General features: G+C 37.1%; 1 long non-coding RNA gene across 1 annotated transcript; it reads right to left on the minus strand.

The window, feature by feature from the left end:
- Positions 1–10,504: 10,504 nt before the first annotated feature.
- LOC130960054 (uncharacterized) lies at positions 10,505–11,568 on the minus strand. Its single transcript, XR_009078978.1, has 3 exons — positions 11,428–11,568; positions 11,187–11,273; positions 10,505–10,584 (listed from the first exon to the last, which is right to left on the minus strand). It is a non-coding gene; the product is annotated as an uncharacterized LOC130960054 (long non-coding RNA).
- Between the last annotated feature and the right edge of the window lie 10,980 nt (positions 11,569–22,548).

Here is a 22,548-nt window from a genome sequence, read left to right on the forward strand (position 1 = left end):
ATAGACAAATTCCTAAACCAAATTGGAAGTAGAGATAGAAGTTTGTGGAAAAAAATGGCCATGGGTTTGCATCATCATCATCATCAATCACTCAATTGGTGAAGACAAGGAGAAAAGGTTAGAAGGGTATAAGACAAATAATTAAGATGGCTTGACTTGTTCTTCATATATAATAATTATCAAGATTATATAAATAATTAAACAACTTGTGAATGATAATGCTTGGTGTACAAGTGCACCATGTGTACCACCACCTCTTATGTGAAGTGGAATAAGATTCAAGTTTGGATGCACCAATTCTGAGTGCGGATTAGGATTTATTTTTTAAATAAAATAAATTAAATTCTATATTTACATATATATATATTATTAATACTTTTACACTTTATGTAAAAAACACATGATGACCGAATTTAAGAATCATACGAAGTGAAAAAATTATACGTCATCATCAACATCTAAAATCAAATCATTAGTATATTTTATTAATTTTTCAGTAGCAGTATTTAAAAGAAAGAAAAAAACCAAATTAAATTTATCTTAGATTAGGGTTTAAATTTAAAAAAAGTATAAACTGCGTAAAAATATTTTGAGATGGATAGAAGAAAAAATTAAATTAAGTGCGAAATTTAAAAATAAAAATTATTCAATTTTGTTATAGTAATCATTGAGAGAACTCATCTCAAATTAACTACAAACAAATAAAGTCATTTAAAAATTTCATAAAATTTGGCCACGAAAATATAAGACTTTACAAGTGATTACCACGATCATATAAATATAAATTTGTCACTAATTTTAGTTCGTGATGAGAATTTTTTCGTTGGTAAGTGATTGGTCATAACTTACTCGCCTAACGTATGCTACATATATATGGGTCTCATAAAAATTCACATTTACTATGATGAAATGGATTTACAATTTTATATCCACTTCCGTGACTAGATGGTATATCGGTATTGTTATCTGCATTAATTGAAGAATGCATCCTCTTTAAGTCTCAATTGTTAAAAAAATTAAAAAAGTAAAGTATAATTTTTAATTTTTTTTTAAATATTTTTTTTTAATTTTACTTATAAAATTAATAATAAAAGATTACATTTTATTTTTTCAATTATTTAAAAAAGTTGAAAGAATTCATTTTTCACTAACGATTTTACTTTTGCTAATTGATAAAAATAATAAAAAATAAATTCCTGAGTCAATATAATTAACCATTATTTGTCATTGTCCCCGTGGAATTTCTTAAATCGAATACAGCAACTCTTTGGACCGTTTACTTGGAAAAAGAGAGAGGCAACAAAAACAGAATAAAGAAACGGGGTAGCTAGGAAAAAAAAAAAAAAATAGAAATGTTGTTACATGGATTATTTGATTGGGCTCTAATGGAATAATTAGAGAACACATTAAAAAAAATGTTCATATATAGCGGTAGCAGGATAAAGAACGTATATAGTTAGGAACTTAATTGGCTTTTTATTCCCGTCTTTTTTTTTCACCAATCATTTTCTTTACCTTATACAAACAAGAATAAATTACCATTTGTACCCATGAGAGATAAAAACGCTGACATTTGTATCCATGATAGCTCGAAACTAACCTTGTACCCATGAGAGATGCTGTCCGGGTGACAAAAGTGTCCCGCCTTGGATCTGAGCATGGTTCGTACCTTTCCGAACCTGACACTCCCAAACCCTCCCCCCAATCTGAGCCAACCATTCACCATCATCATCTTCATCTTCTTCACCATCACCATCACCATAACCTCCATAACCTCCATCACCATCACCTCAACACCGCCACAGCCACCTCCCTTCACCACAACCTCCGGCGACAACCCACACCGCCGCGCCCCTTTCTCTTCTTCTTCCCCTCTTCTCACCTCCGTAAAGGTTCGGGTTCGGTTCAACCGGTTCGGTCCTTTCGGTCCAATTTTGGACCGTTTTCTTCGAAATTAGTGTCAAAATTCTCGTTTCGATGAGTTCTACCCTAATTTAATATAGCATTCACATTTCTAATCCTCCTTATTAAAACTAATTTATTGACTAATTATCTACTAATTTAACCGGGGTTTACATTGGCCCGCTCCGCCAACTAATATGGATTCAAAATGTTAGTCCGCCTCGTTTTATGGCGGATTGGCGGATTTGTCCGTTTGACTCTTTTTTTTTTTAAATAAAATTCATTAAAATTAATCAAAAATAATAATTAAAAAATCAAATACAAATAAAAAATAGTCAAATTATAATATAATTTTTTTACTATTTTTTTTAATTTTTAACTTTAATAAAATTGTTTAAAATAATATTTGCCAATAGAATCATCTTTATTTTAAAAAATAAGTCACATAATTTAAGCATATATACGAAATTGTAAAATAAAATAAATAAAGTTAATAACTAAAAGAAGAATAAAAACAAAAATGAAAAAAAAATGTTTAAAAATTCTATAATTATTAATTTCATAATAGTAATCACTCTATTATTTAATTAAAAAAATAAAAATAAAAAAATCTTCGGCCCGCCCCGCCTCGCTAAAATTCGCCACTTTAGTAGTGCGGGTTTGACGGATTTTTTTTTAATTTGGCGGGCTCCAAATCATAACCCGACCCGTCCTTTTTAGCGAGTTTAACGAATCGACCCGACGGGCTCAACCTGTGTCACCCCTAGTATGAATATATAGGGGACCATATGTCACGTTTTTCATGCTTAGTAACGGCTTATTCAAATTCTGTTAGAGGAGTTATTGCATGTAGAATTGTCTATCATATAGTATTCATATTTAGGGTACTTGTTTTGACTAGTGGCTACAGATAATTAATTAAATTAAATGAAGAAATTTCTTTTTAAATATCTAAAATGTTTAAGTTTTTAATTGTATTTATTGTTTAAAAAAAATAACATTTTTAATCTTTGATATCCTTAAAAAAAGTAAATATAATTCTTAAAGTATTTTGCTAGTAAAATTTTAAAAAATATTATGTATGTATATTTATAAGAGATATGTGAAATACCGTTGCATCTACTATAAGATGTGAATTTAATTAATTAACACGCAATTTATATATTAGGGGTGTACATGGACCAGGTAAAATTAGGTTTGTTCTAACTCAGATTCGGCTATAATATATATCGGGTCTATTTTTTAGATCCTAACCTGATCTTAAATCCGATGAAACCTAAACATTTTTTAGCCACAATTATATCAGATTTAAACTGGGTAAAAACCGGACATTTAAAGATTTAACAATAATTTTAAAAAAAAATTATTTATAAAAAACCTATTTACGATGCACTTATCTATAAAGAAGAAACTTGTTGTCGAGAAGTTGATATCTATATTTGAACTTGAATTTGTCCATAAATTTTAATTTGATGCTTTTTTTAATCTATTTTTTAATTCAACAAATGTGATTAAAAATAAAACAATAAGCTTATAATTAATATAACATAATATTGGAATTAATTTAAACATATATACATTTTTTAGTTCTCTTAGATAGCGTTTATTTTGAGGTACTGGGACGGAGACTGGGAGATTGGAAAGTGGGACTCAGTATCATGTTTGTTGGCCCAGAGATTAATACTAAAATTTCAATCTCTATCCCTAAGTATTTCAGTACCTCCAAAAAGTGGAGACACAAAGACTGAAATTTTTGGAAACGGAATAACATTTTATACCTAAAATATTCTCATTTTAATTAATTAATTAATTCCAACTTTACTCTTTGTGCAAATTAAATTAGAGATTCATTTTATTTAAGTCTCTATTTCTCACTTTATACCAAATACAATATTAAAATTTATTTTAATCTCTGTCTATTAATCTTAATCTTTTAATCTCTATTTCTCTTCCAAACGCTACATAAATAATGACTGAGTCGAATGAAGCCGAATTCGCCTTTACCCGAATCCAACCTAAATAATAATTAGATCTTTTTTTAAAACTCGGATTTAATCCTAGATCGATAAAATCACACCAAATTATTAATCTTTAAAATATTTGAATCTGGACGAGTTTTCGGACTAGACCATATACACTCCTGTTACACACTCTAATTATAGTGTGAGTAAGCATGCACCATATCTTGAATATTACATATAAACATATCACAAATTTATATGTATAATGTTGGAAATATTGTAAACATAGAAACGAGGCTCAGCTTTGATGTTAATGGAGGAGCGACAGCACTATATATCCACCTCTAAATTGATATTCATATCTTCTTTTAATATAACTTATTAATATCCAACTCCAACAAACTAATTTAATTAGTAGGAATTTTTTATGCTGCCACGTTGGTGATTTAAACTATGATATACCATGAGTTTGTATATAAATTATATATGTAGATAATCAATTAATATTTGACCAAGATAGTTTTAAAATTTCCCTAAGGAGTTAAGGTAGGCTACTTATTATTACCTGCCAGATCAACCTTTTTTTATATTGAAAAAACATAAAATAAAATTAGTGCAATTTAGAGTCACATCTTATAAATTAATAAATTTTAATTTGTGCATAGGATCCCTTACTAATTCTCATAAGAAAACTTAATGTAATTTGCCCTAATGATAAAGTATGTAACAATTAATAGGGTTGTGTAGTTTCATTTGCTGTATCAAGGAACATTATCTACGATGATGATGATGTGAAATTTAATAATAGTATTTTATTTTTCTTAACTTGTAATATTGCCGTATAGTTATACTAGATAGTTTAATTTTATTCAAATTAAAAATAATTTTGTGTTTATAAATAATAATCATTTAATTTCAAGCTTTCTACGTCTTTTGTTGCTCCAATGGCCTTGAAATATATGAGAGATTTTATTGGCTTTTGGGGTATGAATTAATTTTTTATTCTTAGATAAATTTATGACTTAAGACAAAAAAAAAATCTTTAAATTTCGTCAATAATTTAAAAATCCGCGTTTCTTTTTGTCATAAAACCACTTTTGTTTTTTAATTTAAACTGACAAAAAAATTAAAAGACACATAAATAATTATATTTTTAATATATATCTTCATGCAAAGGGTCTAATTTTGTATTTATCTAAATTTTTTGTATAAATTTATTTTTATTTATTTTATGGTATTTTTTATTTAAAAATAATGAAGTTCAAATTCTAAATTTTTCGATCACAAAAAATTTGATACTATATATCATAAAATTACTTCTCTTAAAAACTTAAATTAATAAAAAAAATACTTAAATAATAATTATATTTCTAACCATTAGTTTCTTCTTTTCTTTTGTTAACCAATTATACTAATTATACAGTGATATAGTTAGCATCGATGGAAAAACTTTAGGTAAATTTGACACTTGAATCATCTACTAAAACTTTCATATTATTTATTAAAAGGGAAAGTATAAGGAGCCAATGAAATATTTATACAATATGTACAATGGAGGTTTATGGAGTATTAGAGATATAATTATTAGTATTATATTTTTTCATCAGTTGAAGCTTTTGGGATGAGTGGTATCATGATATGGTATTAAAGTGCTAGATCTAAAAGGTCAAGAGTTCAATCCTTGGTGAACTCGAAAATTAGTTTAATTTTTCGAGAAGATGTTTATTATCCCTTGTAGGGGTGGCAAAACGGGTCGAGCCCGCCGGGCCGATCCGCAAAACCCGCTAAAAATGCGGGTCGGGCTAGGATTTCGAGCCCGCCAAATTAAAAAAACCCGCCAAACCCGCACCGCCAAATTGGCGGGTTTTGGCGGGGCGGGGCGGGCCGGTCCGCCGGGCCGAAACTTTATATTTTTCTTTTTTTTATTAAATAAAATAATGTTTACTATTATAAAATTAATAATTATAAAATTTTTAAACACTTTTTTTCATTTTTTGTTTTTATTCTTCTTTTAGTTATTAACTTTATTTATTTTATTTTACAATTTCATATATATGCTCAAATTATGTGACTTATTTTTTAAAATAAAGATGATTTTATTGACAAATATTATTTTGAACAATTTTATTGAAGTTAAAAATTAAAAAAAAAATAGTAAACAAATTATATTATAATTTGACTATTTTTTATTTGTATTTTATTTTTTAATTATTATTTTTTGGTTAATTTTAATGAACTTTATTTTTCAAAAAAAAAAAAAAGAGTCAAGCGGGCTAGCCCGCCAACCCGCCAATCCGCCATAAAGCGGGGCGGGCTAGCATTTTGAACCCATTTTAGTTGGCGGGGCGGGCCGGCCCGCCCCGTTTATGAGGTAGGCCTAGGCGGGGCGGGGCGGGTTGGGGCGGGCCGGCCCGCTTTGCCACCCCTAATCCCTTGTACTCGGATGGTTATTCTAGATAGTATAGAAGAAGTTCATTTTATAATTCAATAGTCCATTGATCCATTGTACACATTGTATAAATAGTTCTCCCTAGCGAGATCCTTATTAAAATAATTAATTATCACACAGTTCTCCCTAGCGAGATCCTTATTAAAATAATTAATTATCACACAACAAGGATAGAAATTCAAGTTGCACGTACTGATGGAATATGGGAAATTATTGTTGCTTACCAAATATGCTATTCTTATTTTATTTTTACTTGCTTTATATGGTTGATTGGTGGACGTTCTTCTCATAACTCAACATTATAATAATTCATATCAATCAAATCACATAGTATTAAATTAGGAAATGGCTTCAGAAGTCTAATATACATCTGGATATTATGTAATGTCTCATCATGGTACGTTGCATTCATATATAATATTATTAAGTTAAATTATTTATTGATTTTTATAATTTTATTAAATTTTTAATTAATTTTTTATAAATTTAAAATTTATAATTGAATCTTGTATTAAATAAAAAAGTTTAATTAGATTCATATTAGTTATTATTTTTTAGAAAAAAGGTTATAATCTTAAAACATTTGTTTTTAAAAATTTTCACAAGTTATGTTATATCAAACACAAAATAACTAGTTATATAATATTTCGTATTTTTTAACAAAGACTTAATTAAAAAAATTAATTTATCTAATATAAAAATTTAATTACAAATTTTTAAGCTAAAAAGACCTAATTGCAAAGTTAGTGAAGTTATAAAAACCAACAAATTAATTAAGTTATATTAGTAAGTATTAACATACATATAATTTAAATAATTGATTTAGATTCAAATGACAGTGGGAACATACAAGTTAACTAAAATTACATTGCTTATATATTTTACAGTAGAATAACGATCACTTGTTATAAACATTATTATACTAAATTTTATAAAAGTTGAACATCATAAAATATATTCTAATAATATAATATCAAATTATCCATAAAAAATATGTCAAATGAGTTTATATTAAAACAAATTGGAAGAAGAATATAATTACAGTAGTCATCACTCTATTGTTTAGATAAATAAAGAAAAATATTTTTTTTTAATTATTTTCCCAATAATTTACTCAAACCAAAAAATATTGTACCATCTATTATTTTATATTTTAATTCTAACGAAAGCTAGCGTGTAATGAAAAAGGGAGAAATGGAACTAGACTTAGACGCATGTCTTAGGATTCTTAAGAATATTTAATATTAATGGTTGGATGTTAGGTATAGATTGAGAAGCACAATGGAATTTTATGAGATTAAAAAATATCAACTTATATGTACAAGGACGAATATATTAATTATCTTTCAAATATTCATGTGAGATTCATGGGATTATATTTATAATAACATATTATTAAATAATACTAGTCATACCAATTTGTTATCATATATAATTCAGTTTCAGCACTCCTATCTTTTGGAATAGAAGAATTGTTTCCTTTAACTTAAAAAAAGAAAACCAGTTTTGGTAAATTTGTATAAATTTTATAGGCCATGGATTCCTTACTCCTACATTTTTGTAGGTTTATCATTAACCATCATAAAAATAATTATAAAATGTACCTCGTTTTTTTTTTTTGGAAAATTGACTAATTAGATTTTGACCCCTCAAATTATTAGTTTTTAATTTTTCTTTTTTTCTCTTTCATTTTCAGATTCAAAGATATTTAGAGAAAAAACGTCTGCTAGGGTTTCCTCTCTTTATCAATTTCTGCTAGAATTTTCAATCTCTGTCTCTCTCTCTTCCTCTTCCCCTACCGGAAATCTCAATATCTTCCTCTTCCCCTTGCTGCCGCAACCTGCGCCCGCCGCCGCGCAAGACGCCGCCGCCGCCGCGCAAGACAAAAAACTGAGAAAGATTACAGTTCTTGGAGAGCATCAACGAGACTGATTAAATCTCCTTCCGAAATAGAGTTCTGAGTGTTCTCCCTAAACCTCTCTACCAGGTTTCTTTCCTTTAGATTCATTCATTTCCTTCTTTGTCATCCTTCTTATGCAAAGTTTCATTAGATTGAACTTGTTCGAATTGGATTAGTCATTAGATTGAAGATCATGCCAAACCCCTTTAAGCTAGCTAAGCAAAGTTTCTTAATTGAATATCTTATTCTTGTTTAAATGAACTATGAACTATGCATATATAATCAATGAGGAAAATGCTATTTCAGATAGAATTTTTAGTTATTAGCAGAGCTAATCTTAACAAATTATTTTGTTATTTGTAAATTATCAGTCTATAATTAGGAGTTTTAATTTATCTTTTTATTAAATATCAAGAAAAAATGATCTTTATAGTAATTTTTAATTCAAACAAGTACAAATATCAAATTTCCCATTGACTTGTATATAAGAAAAAATCTTTATTCAAATATATGGGTTTAACATTGTCTTTTGATATGAATTAGCAATTTGGTATATCCAAGAAAAAATATGGCCAATAGATTGTTATTTTTACCAAAACAAACGAAGGAATCAAGATCTGGAATATCTCTTGGAATCATAAAATCAACGAGGCATTCTGTTATTTGCTTGTTCTTAGTACTGTAATGATGTCTTGATCTCATTATCCAATTATATTTATTTGATTATTGTCTTAGTGATAAGTTGGAATTTCTGATGAGAAACAAACAATTTGCAAACCCAGTAGCTTAGTCAGATCATGGCTTCTCCTTCTCAAACTCACCACAATGTTGCAATGCGGGTCCTTTTCAAACATCCAAAGGTCGATTGTCATTTTGTTTGACAAAAAGTTCAAGTGGGTGTGATGAAATTACTTTCAGTAAACGTAGTATGCCGACCTTTTTTTTTGTGGTGCGCTTTTGTTTGAATAATTTCAATTCTTTTACTCTGCAGGAGATACACAAAATTTTATGGGACTTCTGAGAGAGCTGCAAAGGACTTGGCCCATGATGCATTAACTCATATGTTGTCTGATTGGATTGAAGTTGATATTCTTCCTTACTATGGTTTATCTGCATTAGTATTATATGTTATGATCTACACACACCGTAAAAGGGATAAAAGATATGAATGCTTCTAAAGTAATGTTTCTAAGTGGTTTTAGATTCTGTCAGTAATATTTATAAACCTTGTTATGTTTTAAATTCCAAACAGAATACAAACGGTGGGAAGAAGACATTGAAAAATGGCAAAATCCTATTCTTCAGGATGAGTCACTACCAGAATGGTAATTCTCTGTTTAAGCATGAAGACATTTTAATTTTTAAGCATCAACTTGTGTATTTGTTTGTTATGGATAATTGCCAGGTATATATTAGCTTAGAGCCTCTGCAGTATGTGCAAAAAACATAAAACAGAATTTTTCTTTTTTTTTTTTCTTTGCTAGTTCATGACTAGCTCTTCTGTCTGTAAATTTTTGTTATTTATTTTAACTAAGAAAGGTTTCTCTCAATCTTTCATAGATCATCCTCTCCCCATATTTATCAGAATGTTCTCCATTTGATCAACTCTTACTTTTGAAGCTTCTGTTGGTTTAGATAATATAACTAAATTTTCATTTACAGGTACAAGTTCACATTGTTTAATTGTTGCTGGAGGAACAATTTGGATTGGTATGTATTCATTTAAATATATTGTTTTGTGATCGAGTAACCTGCATAAAATCTAGCTTTTTGGTGGATCTTGCTATTGTCAGATTAGTCTAATAAATGAAGACTCTTTGATCTGTCTTTCAGACTCGCATTTGCCATCTTCAAATATGAGGAAAAAAGCCGGGATCAGGTAAAAGAATTGGAAAATACAGAAGTCAAAGTGACTGAAGCCAAAGTGAGTCGTAAACAAGGTGCAGATGCTGGGCGTACAACAGATAGCACCTATGATGTTGAGTATACAATAGATAGTGCCAGTGACATTGATTGCATGGTAGATGGCGTGGATGAAAAACATCGTGGTGATCTCTCCCAAGAAAGTGATGCTAGTGTTACTCTGGCAATGATGGACCAGCAATATGACAGAGATGATGTTGGAAGGTTTCTGTACTTGGAAGGTGTTGAATATATCATATGGTGCACATATGATGTGCACTTCTATGCTTCGTTTGCCCTTCTTGAGCTCTTTCCAAAGATTGAATTAAATATACAGCTATGCATGTGCATAAAGATAATATATTATCTTAACCGAAACAGAATCCTAAAGCTTCTTGTAGAAATATGTATTAAAAAAATTATACTTGGATAACGATCTATTTGCCAAAGATGCTTGCTGCTTCAAATATCTAGCAAAGTGAAAATGTCATAAGTAGAGATATTAAAAGCTAACATCATACTGCAGTGTGGTTCAAGTTTTTAGCTAGAGTCATCCAAAAGGTCAAAGACAGCACATTGGTTTACGAATCAAAGCCATAGTAATGACAGGTAGAAAACTCTAGTAGGAAAAACTAGTGGAGCAATATCAAATTTCTTGGTGTTATATTTGGCTAAGCATAGCCACACACACACACACACACAAAAGGTCAAAAAACAGCACATTGGTTTAGGAATCAAAGCAATAGTAATGACAGGCAGACAACTATGATAGGAAAAACTAGTGAAGCAATATCAAATTTCTGGGTATTATATTTGGCTACACACACAGACAGACAACTGAAATTAAAGACTAAATAGTTTCAGTAGTAAAAAGAACTATAATTTATCCTATCAAATATGCAACGATTTTGCTCTATCCATATACATCCCCACCAAATCACATCCTATGAATATAGGTTAACAAGAGAAAGAAAACACAAACTACATATTTCACTTCAAAATAACAAAGAAAAAAAAAATTAATACTAATAACCTATTTGGAAAAATGGAGGGAAAGTACAAATAAACTTACCGCATATAAAAATCCAGATAAAGTATGATTGGCCCTGATTCATCACCTTTATCCGGGATACAAATAATGATCAAGCTCTAATGAAGACTGAATACATGAAACATTAGAAGAAAAAGAATCCAGAAATGAGAGGATGGACAAGAGAGATTGAAATATAACAATAAAAAGCTAAAACGAGGATAATTTAAAAAAGCTCTCTGCAGGTTAAGAGTTGAATCATTACAAGGAAAGAAAAAGCTACCTGATGATGGGGAAATCAATCTCCAAATATTGAAACTAAAACAGCTTCACAAAACATAACATTAGAGTTAAACCTACAAGAGAAGCACATCTAATATCTACATAAAACACACATGAAAACAATGACATGCAACCAAATAGGGTAATATAGTAACAAAAGCAATTTAAAATTTATCAATTGCCCCAATTTTGTGCTTCCTAGCAGACCTCTCCAGGAAGATTTATTAGCATCAAACGATTGAGTGGAGGAAGATTTGATAAGGATGTCGGTCAATTGTCGAGAAGAAGGAACTGAAAGTAATTTCATCACACCCGCTTGAACTTTTTGTCAAACAAATGACAATCGACCTTTAGATGTTTGAGAAGGACCCGCATTGCAACATTGAGGTGAGTTTGAGAAGGAGAAGCCATGATCTGACTAAGCTGCTGGGTTTGCAAATTGTATGTTTCTCATCAGAAATTCCAACTTATCACTAAGACAATAATCAAATAAATATAATTGGATAATGAGATCAAGGCATCATTACAGTACTAAGAACAAGCAAATAATAGAATGCCTCGTTGATTTTATGATTCCAAGAGATATTCCAGATCTTGATTCCTTCGTTTGTTTTGGTAAAAATAATAATCTGTTGGCCATATTTTTTCTTGGATATACCAGATTGCTAATTCATATCAAAAGACAATGTTAAACCCATATATTTGAATAAAGATTTTTTCTTATATACAAGTCAATTGGAAATTTGATATTTGTACTTGTTTGAATTAAAAATCACTATAAAGATCATTTTTTTCTTGATATTTAATAAAAAAATAAATTAAAACTCCTAATTATAGACTGGTAATTTACAAATAACAAAATAATTTGTTAAGATTAGCTTTGCTAATAACTAAAAATTCTATCTGAAATAGCATTTTCCTCATTGATTATATATGCATATAGTTTCTGTGAGCAGTTGAGCACCTAAATTTGGTTCCATTGAAACAATTTAAATCATAGTTCATTTAAACAAGAATAAGATATTCAATTAAGAAACTTTTCTTGGCTAGCTTAAAGGGGTTTGGCATGATCTTCAATCTAATGACTAATCCAATTCGAACAAGTTCAATCTAATGAAACTTTGCATAAGAAGGATGACAAAGAAGGAAATGAATGAATCTAAAGGAAAGAAACCTGGTAGAGAGGTTTAGGGAGAAAACTCAGAACTCTATTTCGGAAGGAGATTTAATCAGTCTCGTTGATGCTCTCCAAGAACTGTAATCTCTCTCAGTTTTTCGTCTTGCGCGGCGACGGCGGGCGCAGGTTGCGGCAGCAAGGGGAAGAGGAAGATATTGAGATTTCCGGTAGGGGAAGAGGAAGAGAGAGAGACAGAGATTGAAAATTCTAGCAGAAATTGATAAAGAGAGGAAACCCTAGCAGACTTCTTTTCTCTAAATGTCTTTGAATCTGAAAATGAAAGAGAAAAGAAGAAAAGTTAAAAACTAATAATTTGAGGGGTCAAAATCTAATTAGTCAATTTTCCAAAAAAAAAAACGGGGTACATTTTATAATTATTTTTATGATGGTTAATGATAAACCTACAGAAATGTAGGAGCAAGGAATCCATAGCCAACTTTATAATTAAATAGAGTAGTATCTAATTAAAATCAATTTTCAAACAGAGTAGCTTCTTATCAAAATCATTCTTTAGATTTTGGTGCGCTCGATATATAGAACTTTTAACACGGACTGACCAACAACTATGCCAATTTGTGCTGGTCGGGTGGCCATCTCACTCGTTTACTTAGGTGAGCGTCGGGATTTAAATCCAGCTTTATACATACAATAAGTAAATTCTTAAATAGAGTTCAAATTTGCAATAAATTAATTTTTAACTTATCGAGTTAGAAAAAAAAAAACATGCCACTTGAACAAGATTTGCGGTGCTCAACGATATAAAATTTAAATTATTCACAAAAAAAAATTCAACAAACTTTTATTTTTTCGGACAGAACTAAACTTTTCTTTAAGAATAAAAATATGATTTTTATTTATTTTTGGATAAGAGAGTAGGATGGACAGTCCCAATTATAGACGTTACAATGTCAGAAGCATTGATCCAATAGAAAATCCCTTTTCTTTGATGACTTGAATGAAAAATCCTTTAGCTTTGGGTTATTATCAATTTGGGTCATAACTCCTCAGGACTATTGTTGAAGGTTTGGGAAGACCCCAAGAATTGATGCCCAGAGGTTTTTTTTTTGGTCATAATGCCCAGAGTTATTTTAAAAGTCAAAGTAAACCCCAAAATGGCCAAATCCAAAAACAAACAAAAAAAACCTACCCATAAAAATGACCATGAAAACATCAAAAGTAATAACAATAATAATAAAAATTATTTGCATCGCTAAGTGGTTAACTTAATGGTCTGTTTAATTAAGTGTTTGAAGTTTGAATTTTATATTGTATATATGTAGTAATTTGTTGGTCATCTTTAAATAATGAAATTCAGATTTACGACGAATTAATTATTGATATATCGAACTAGAAAATATCGTGAACAATTCAAAAAAAAATTAATGTGTATAATCATTTTGTATTTTTATATGTATGTCTAATGCTTGATTCGAAGATGAAATTGTTTTGAAAATTTTTTCTTTTGAATTCTTAGGAGATAAAATTACATATATCTAAAGGAGAATAAGTATGAATGAATATTCTCATCCTTATGTTATCACTTTCTTTTTTTTTAATTAAGAATTGCATGACCAAATCACCTTTGGTTTTCTTACCATAGACCAATAATAATAGACGATGTCATATATATATATATATTTACTTTCTTGTGTTGTTTTATATTTTTATACTAATTGTTACGGATTCGGTCCACGGACCCTGAACCCGAACCCGGCTTACCGGTCAACCCGATTCGTCTCTCTAGAAGGTCCCAAATCGGCCCTCTAGAACTCCTAACCAACTTTTGAATTCAAACGTCCCTCTTATCTTAGCCAGATAAGATAAAGATAAGATAACCACCATCATCTACAAATAGAGGACCCAAGTCCCTCCAGGTATTCATTCATCCCACACACCTTATACCTCTTAGATCCATTCTGACTTGAGCGTCGGAGTGTCTTTGCAGGTACCTCCCCTCCGCTCCATCGGGGCCATCCAACATCCAATCCGACCCGCAGGTTCCCGATCCTCCTTTCAATCCGTATCAGAAGCATTCTGTACATTGGCGCCGTCTATGGGGACCTGCAACAATCAGACCGGATGGAGGGCATCCTGGAGGATAACCCATCAAGCCAGGACGACTCCCAACCGCGTCGTCCGATCTCAGAACACCATGAAGCCACAAACCAAGCAAAAATAGCAAGCACCATCCACCACGCAAACGAGGACGCCACGACGGACCCACGACATCCCGAGAAAGCCAGGGACAAAGCGGCACAAATCATCCAGGATCTCTGTCTCTGGGTCCAAGAACTTGAAGGCAAGCTAAACGACCGAGAAAAACACAATAACGAGCATGGAAGCCAGGCAACTTCCAGGTCAAGATCCCACCGCGGAAGGTCGCCAATCCGGCAGCACAATAGGAGGGATGATCGCAGCACCTCACGCAACCGCCGACGCGAGAAGTCGCCTGAACGACGATACGACAAAAAACACCGTCGTAGCGATTCTCGGGATCTAAACCGTCAGCATGATTCAGACGAAGACCGGAGATACCGAGGCACCAAACGCACGAGAAGCGACCATACCATAATGGGAGCTACGCCCTTCACGGAAGGAATCTTAAAAGCAAAACTCCCCAAAGGTTTCGACAAACCCACCGACATGAAATACGACGGAACTAAAGACCCTCAAGAACACCTAACGGCCTTTGAGGCCAGAATGAACTTGGAAGGAGCATCCGACGCAGTCCGATGCAGAGCCTTCCCAGTAACCCTTGCCGGGCCAGCGATCAAATGGTTCAACGCCCTCCCAAACGGATCCATAACTAGCTTCCACGACATCACAAGAAAATTCATGGCCCAGTTCACAACCCAAATCACCAAAGCCAAACACCCCATCAGCCTGTTAGGGGTCACACAAAGGCAAGAAGAATCCACAAGAAAATACCTCGACCGCTTCAACGACGAATGCTTAACGGTCGACGGACTCACGGACTCCGTTGTCAGCCTCTGCCTAACTAACGGACTCATGAATGAAGACTTTCGCAAACATCTCACCACCAAACCAGTGTGGACCATGCACGAAATCCAGAACGTCGCTAAAGATTACATCAACGACGAGGAAGTCAGCCAGGTCGTCGCCGCCAACAAACGGCAGCACGCCGCCATCCAACACGGCAACCCGACTCCCCGTCATAACGCACCACCCAAAGAGAACCAACGAGACCACCTTAAACCGACCCACAGACCACCAAGAATAGGAAAATTTTCCAACTACACTCCCCTAACAGCATCAATTACTGAGGTATACCACCAAATAGCAGATCGAGGCGTCATCCCCAGAGCCCGACCACTCAAGGAAAGGACAGGAGGAAACAAAACCCTCTACTGCGACTATCACCGCGGATACGGCCACAAAACACAAGATTGTTACGATCTCAAAGACGCTCTTGAACAAGCTATACGAGACGGCAAACTCCCCGAGTTCGTCAAAATCATCAGAGAACCAAGGCGCGCCGACAGAGACAAATCACCAGAAAGAGAAGGACGCAACCCAAGAACTCAAAAACCACCCAGGGAAAACACCGAAGAAGATCCGACCATCATAGTAAACGTCATCACGGGCAAAGACGCGCCAAATAAATCAAAACTAACAATGAAAAAAGACCTCAAGATAATGGCCGTCAAAAACCACGACCCAGTAACCATTGCCGACAGCACGATAACCTTCTTACCCGAGGACTGCCAGCACGGCACCTCGGCCGGAGATGCCCCCTTCGTCATATCAGCCCGAATCGGAACAGGACTAGTAAGAAGAATACTCGTGGACACGGGTGCCGACTCCAATATCCTCTTCCGAGGAGCCTTCGACAAACTTGGACTCTGCAACGACAACCTCCAAACGCATCGCCACGGCGTCACGGGCCTCGGAGATAACTTCCTCAAACCAGACGGCTCGGTCACTCTCCCCATCACCGTAGGAACAAGCAATCAGAGAAAGACGATCCTATCCGAATTCGTCGTCCTAAAAGACTCCACAGCCTATAACGTCATTCTCGGGAGAAAAACAATTAACGACTTCTCGGCAGTCATCTTCACCAAATACCTTCTCATGAAATTCAAAGCCGACGACGGCACCATCGGAACCATTCACGGAGACCGAGAAGTTGCAGCCGAATGCGACAACAATAGCTTAGCTCTAAGGAAAAAGTCCCGGGACGCGGCCGGAATATTCCTTGCCGACCTAGACGCACGGCTTGACGGCCAACCTAGACCGGAACCAGAAGGGGACATGGAAAAACTACAAATAGGGCCAACCAAGGATGAATACACATTCATCAACAGAAACCTCCCACACGACCTCAAAGAAGAACTCTCTCAACTTTTGAAACAAAACAGAGACCTATTCGCATTCACACCAACCGACATGCCGGGAATAAGTCCCGATCTGATGTCTCACCATCTGGCAGTAGACCCCCTAGCCAAACCCGTGGCGCAAAGAAGACGGAAAATGTCACCAGACCGAGCCGCCGAGGTCCAAAAACAAGTAAAAGCCCTACTCGAAGCCAACTTCATCCGAGAACTCCCTTACACGACCTGGCTAGCCAACGTCGTACTAGTTAAAAAGTCTAACGGGAAGTGGCGAATGTGCGTTGATTACACAGATCTCAACAAAGCATGCCCGAAAGACGCCTTCCCCCTACCAAACATCGACGGACTAGTAGATGCGGCATCCGGACACCGGTACCTCAGCTTCATGGACGCATATTCCGGCTACAACCAGATCCCGATGCACCGACCAGACGAAGAAAAGACAGCATTCATCACCCCAGATGGAACCTACTGCTATAAAGTAATGCCCTTCGGCTTAAAAAACGCCGGAGCCACCTACCAGCGACTTGTTAACAAAATATTTCGCAACTTAACCGGAAACAAAATAGAAGTCTACATAGATGATATGCTCGCCAAAACGGAATCCGGCGAGCAACTAACCGACGATCTAAAGGTCATAATGAACACTTTGCGAAAGCACCAAATGCGACTCAACCCAACAAAGTGCGCTTTCGGAATGGAAGCAGGAAAATTCCTCGGGTTCATGATCACACAACGCGGAGTTGAGGCAAACCCGGAAAAATGCCGTGCCGTCCTCGAGATGACAAGTCCCAAAAACCTCAAAGAAATCCAAAAGCTCACCGGCCGACTAACCGCACTATCCCGGTTCCTCGGAGCTTCGGCACAAAAGGCAATCCCTTTTTTCAAACTTATGAAAAAAGGAACCCCCTTCAAATGGGAGGCAGAATGCGAAGAAGCTTTCCAACACTTTAAGAAGGTCCTAACGGAACCTCCGATCCTCGCAAAACCTCAAACAGGGGAAACATTATACCTGTACCTTTCCATAACGGAAGAAACAATCGCAGCAGCACTCGTCCGGGAAAACGAGAAAAAGGAACAAAAGCCCATATACTTCATAAGCAAGGTGCTACAAGACACGGAAGCCCGTTATTCACGACTAGAAAAACTGGCTTTCGCACTCCTCTCGGCATCCCGACGACTACGACAATACTTCCAGGCCCACCCCATAACGGTCCGAACCGACCAAACGGTCAAACAAGTATTACAAAAACCCGACCTAGCAGGAAGAATGCTAGCATGGTCCATCGAGCTATCCCAATTCCAGATCAGGTTCGAGCCCCGAAACGCCATCAAAGCACAAGCGTTGACCGACTTCATCGCCGAAATGACTCCGACGAAGCTGACACCCGAACCATGGAAACTGCACGTCGATGGCTCATCAAACTCCACTCACGGAGGCGCCGGAATTATACTCGAAAACCAAAATGGGATCACAATTGAACAATCAATAAGATACGACTTTCCAGTATCAAACAACCAAGCAGAATACGAAGCCCTTTTGGCAGGCCTAAACCTAGCTCGGGAAGTCGGCGCCAAGATACTCGAAGTTAACACCGATTCCCAGGTGGTATGCTCCCAAATCAACGGGAGCTACCAAACCCGGGACCCCCTGCTCCAACAATACCTCAAAAAAGTGAGTGAAACAAAAGAAGGATTCGAAAACGTCTCCATACATCACGTCCCCAGGGAGCGAAACGCCAAGGCGGATCTACTTTCCAAACTAGCCAGCACGAAGTCAGGACACGGCAACAGATCGCTAATCCAGGAGGTCGTTAAGTCGCCTTCCGTATCAACGGAAATCAACGCACACCTAACATCCTCAAATCGGGAATCTTGGACATACCCGATCTTGCAATATCTCCGCGACGGAATCCTGCCACCAGACCCGAAAGAAGAGAGGAAGATAAAAAGAGAAGCCGCTAACTACACCATCATAGCAGGACAGCTATACAAACGCGGATTCTCGCAACCCCTACTCAAATGCGTAGAACCCGAGGACACGGAATACATACTCCGCGAAATCCACGAAGGCTGCTGCGGTCACCACATCGGAGGAAAAACGCTAGCCCAAAAAATCATCAGGGCCGGCTATTTCTGGCTCACAATCATTCGAGATTCCATACAACTCACAAAAAGCTGCGACAAATGCCAAAAGCATGCCAATATCCACCAAGCCGCCCCACACCAACTCAGCGTTATATCGGCTGAACGGCCATTCGGCAGTTGGGGAATCGACCTCGTCGGGCCCTTCCCCACGGCACCTGGCCAACTTAGATATCTCATCGTCGCCATAGACTACTACACCAAATGGATTGAAGCCGAACCCCTGGCCTCCATCACGGCAAACCAATGCCGGAAATTCGTCTGGCGATAGATCATTACTCGGTTCGGAATTCCCGAAGTCATCATCTCCGACAACGGAACCCAATTCACAGACAGAAAATTCAGAGAACTCTTAGAAGGATTGCACGTATCCCATCGCTTCAGCTCGGTAGAACATCCCCAAACAAACGGACAGGTGGAATCCGCCAACAAAATTATCGTCAAAGGACTTAAGAAACGACTTGACGAAGCCAAGGGATTGTGGGCAGACGAGTTGGGATCAGTCCTATGGTCATACCGAACAACACCCCAAACAAGCACGGGAGAAACGCCCTTCCGACTCACATACGGCGTAGAAGCGGTCATCCCAGTAGAAATCGGAGACCCCAGCCCCAGAAAAACGGTTGGAGGTAACGACGAAGAAGCAGAACGAGACCTCATAGACGAAGCAAGAAGCATAGCCCACGTCAAAGAATTAGCACTCAAACAAAGGATCAGCCTAAGGTATAATCACGGCGTCATCCGACGAGAATTCGCGGACAACGACCTCGTCCTACGACGAAACGACATCGGCCTCCCGACCCCAGGAGAAGGAAAGCTCGCACCCAACTGGGAAGGACCATACAGAGTCAAGGCCGTAATAGGAAAAGGAGCGTATAAACTCGAACGACCAGACGGCAGCGAAATACCAAGAACTTGGAACGCGGCCAACCTACGAAGATACTATACTTAAATAAGTCACTCTTTATTTTTTTCTTTTAATCACCCTTTATTTCCCTTTATTTTTTATTTATTAGAACCTCGGGTACTCTTTCCCTCACGAAGGGTTTTAACGAGGCCCAACTATTCAAATAAAATTTTTTACAAGTTATTTTCACTTCATCGCCATTACAAGTCACTACTGTTTCTTAAAACACGGAACGAAGACACGGCCATCATGGAGGACTGATCACCCTTCAGGCCGAACGCACGGATATCCAAAAAACCGACCAAACGAACGGTTACGTTAAAACAAACAAATAATGCAGAAAGGCCCGAACGGCCAAATAAACACCACAAACGGATCATACAAAAGGCCCAGACGGCCGAAAATACTATTAAACGATCCCCAAAAGTCACGGCCCTTGGCCACACCAAAATATTCAGTAACTAACAAGTTCAAAAATAAAATACAAGAGGAAACTACTCAAATATCTACAATCCGCCCATCACGGACGGTCTTGAAGGCGCCCGTCACAGACACATCCACACCAGGGGCCAACACCAAAAAACTGCGCCTTCATCGTCTCCTCGGTAGCAGCAATGGCATCCCCAGCATCAGCCAACAAAGCCGCTTTCTCCTTCTTCAGGGCTTCGACCTGAGCCTTCAGAGTTTCCGACTCGGCGAGGAGCAAGGCAGCTTGAGAACTTGCATCAGAGGAACGTTTCCGCTCTTCAGCCAGTTGAGAAAGAAGCGAAGTCTCAACACCGGCAAGTCAGAGAATCTCCGCCCCGGCATCCTCTGAAGACTTCGCCGCTTTCTCCTTCGCAGTAATAGCAACCTTAAGCTCCTCCTTCAATTTGGTCACATCAGCCTGAGCTTGCCGAAGCTTCTTCTCCAACAAACCCGCTTGGGCCATAACGGGCTCAGCTTTTCGAACAACCACAGCTGAGCGAAGAAGGGCACGGTAAACCGACTCAGCCTGGAACGAGACGTCACAGCCATCAAAAAACGACTCCGTTCCAGGCATCAAATGCTGATCAATGAAACCCGTGGCGTCGAAGCGTCGGTCCATCACACTAGGGACCAAGCCCTCCCCTTCAAAAGTATCGCTACCCGGCTCCTCGGCCCTACCCCTCTTCCGAGAAGCCTCAGTACCCGTCAGCACGACCACCTCAGGCGAACCGGGAGGAACTTGAGCCTCATTAGGCACCTCCGAGGAAACCACCCCCTGAGGAGCAGCTTGAGAATCCACAGCCGGATTCGAAACAGGAGTGGTAGGGACGACGATCCCTCCTCCCGAACTAACGCGGCCTTCAACCTCGCCAAGGTCGTCAACCCGCCAGCCATCTCAACTGAAAGAAAAACAGAAGAGTTTAGAAGAGTTACCAAAAAAAAAAAAAAAGGGGAGAAAGGAACACACCAATAAAAGTCCGACAAGCCTCGGGATCCCCCATGACGTCCCGAGGATTCAACGGACGCTCGCCAAACAAATGCCACAAAACGCTGGCAATATCCTTATCCTCCCGGGACAAATCGTCGTAGGAAATCTTAGTCAAAACCGACGGCCCGGCACCAAAATTCCAGTACGTCGGAAACCGGCGCTCGCCTTCCAGAGTAAGCCAAAACGGGCGGTGACCCTCAACGGGACGCACCTTAAAATACTCCCACTTAAACCCGTGAAAGGAATCCTCGAACAACCCAAATATCCGACGATGAGGCTGAGCCCGGAAAGACATATACCCCTTCTTGTGCTTCCCCTCCTTAGTCGGAAGAGTGCACAAGAAGAGGAAAAGGAAAACAGGCACCGAAGTCGGGAGATCGAGATACTGACACACCAGCTCGAAACACCGAACGGCTGCCCAGCTGTTCGGATGAAGCTGAGACGGTGCCACGGAACACCGACTTAATAAACCCTGGACAAAAGGGGAAAAGGGGAACCGCACTCCAAGCCGAGTAAACATGGACTCGTAGACCCACATCCAGTCCGGCACGGTGGGTGAATGGAGGTTCAGATAGCAAACGCGCTCATCGGCATCAGGGAGCACGAGCTCGTATCGCCCCTCCTCTTCACCACCACCACAAATCGCCCCCTGGTCACGGAGCCGTTGGAGATCACCCTCCGTCATCCGCGACGGAACGCCCCACACATCGCTGGTCACCCAACCATAGCGATTGGGAACGCCCCTGGAAGGGGCAACGGGGGCACCCACACTCTCATTTCTCCGACGCTGCATACCTAAAACGGAGGAGCACCACCATCAGCCTACCAACTCGACACAATTACGAAAATGAACACCTAAACACCACTACAAGCAAAACAGAAAAATGGTGGTGCTCAGCCCCTTTCCCAAACGCAGACACCAAACACAGGAAAAACAAAAAGGGAAGCAGGCAGAACAAGCATAGCAAAAATAGAAACAGGCATACAAACAAACGTATGAAAAAGACAGCACCAACCTGGAAAGTTCGAAGGAAACTTGAAGAAAACAGGGAGAAGCAGAACAGCACCAGAAAGCAAAATCCACT

This window comes from Arachis stenosperma, unplaced genomic scaffold (assembly GCF_014773155.1).
Source record: "Arachis stenosperma cultivar V10309 unplaced genomic scaffold, arast.V10309.gnm1.PFL2 arast.V10309.gnm1.Scaffold_100042, whole genome shotgun sequence".
NCBI lineage: Eukaryota > Viridiplantae > Streptophyta > Magnoliopsida > Fabales > Fabaceae > Arachis > Arachis stenosperma.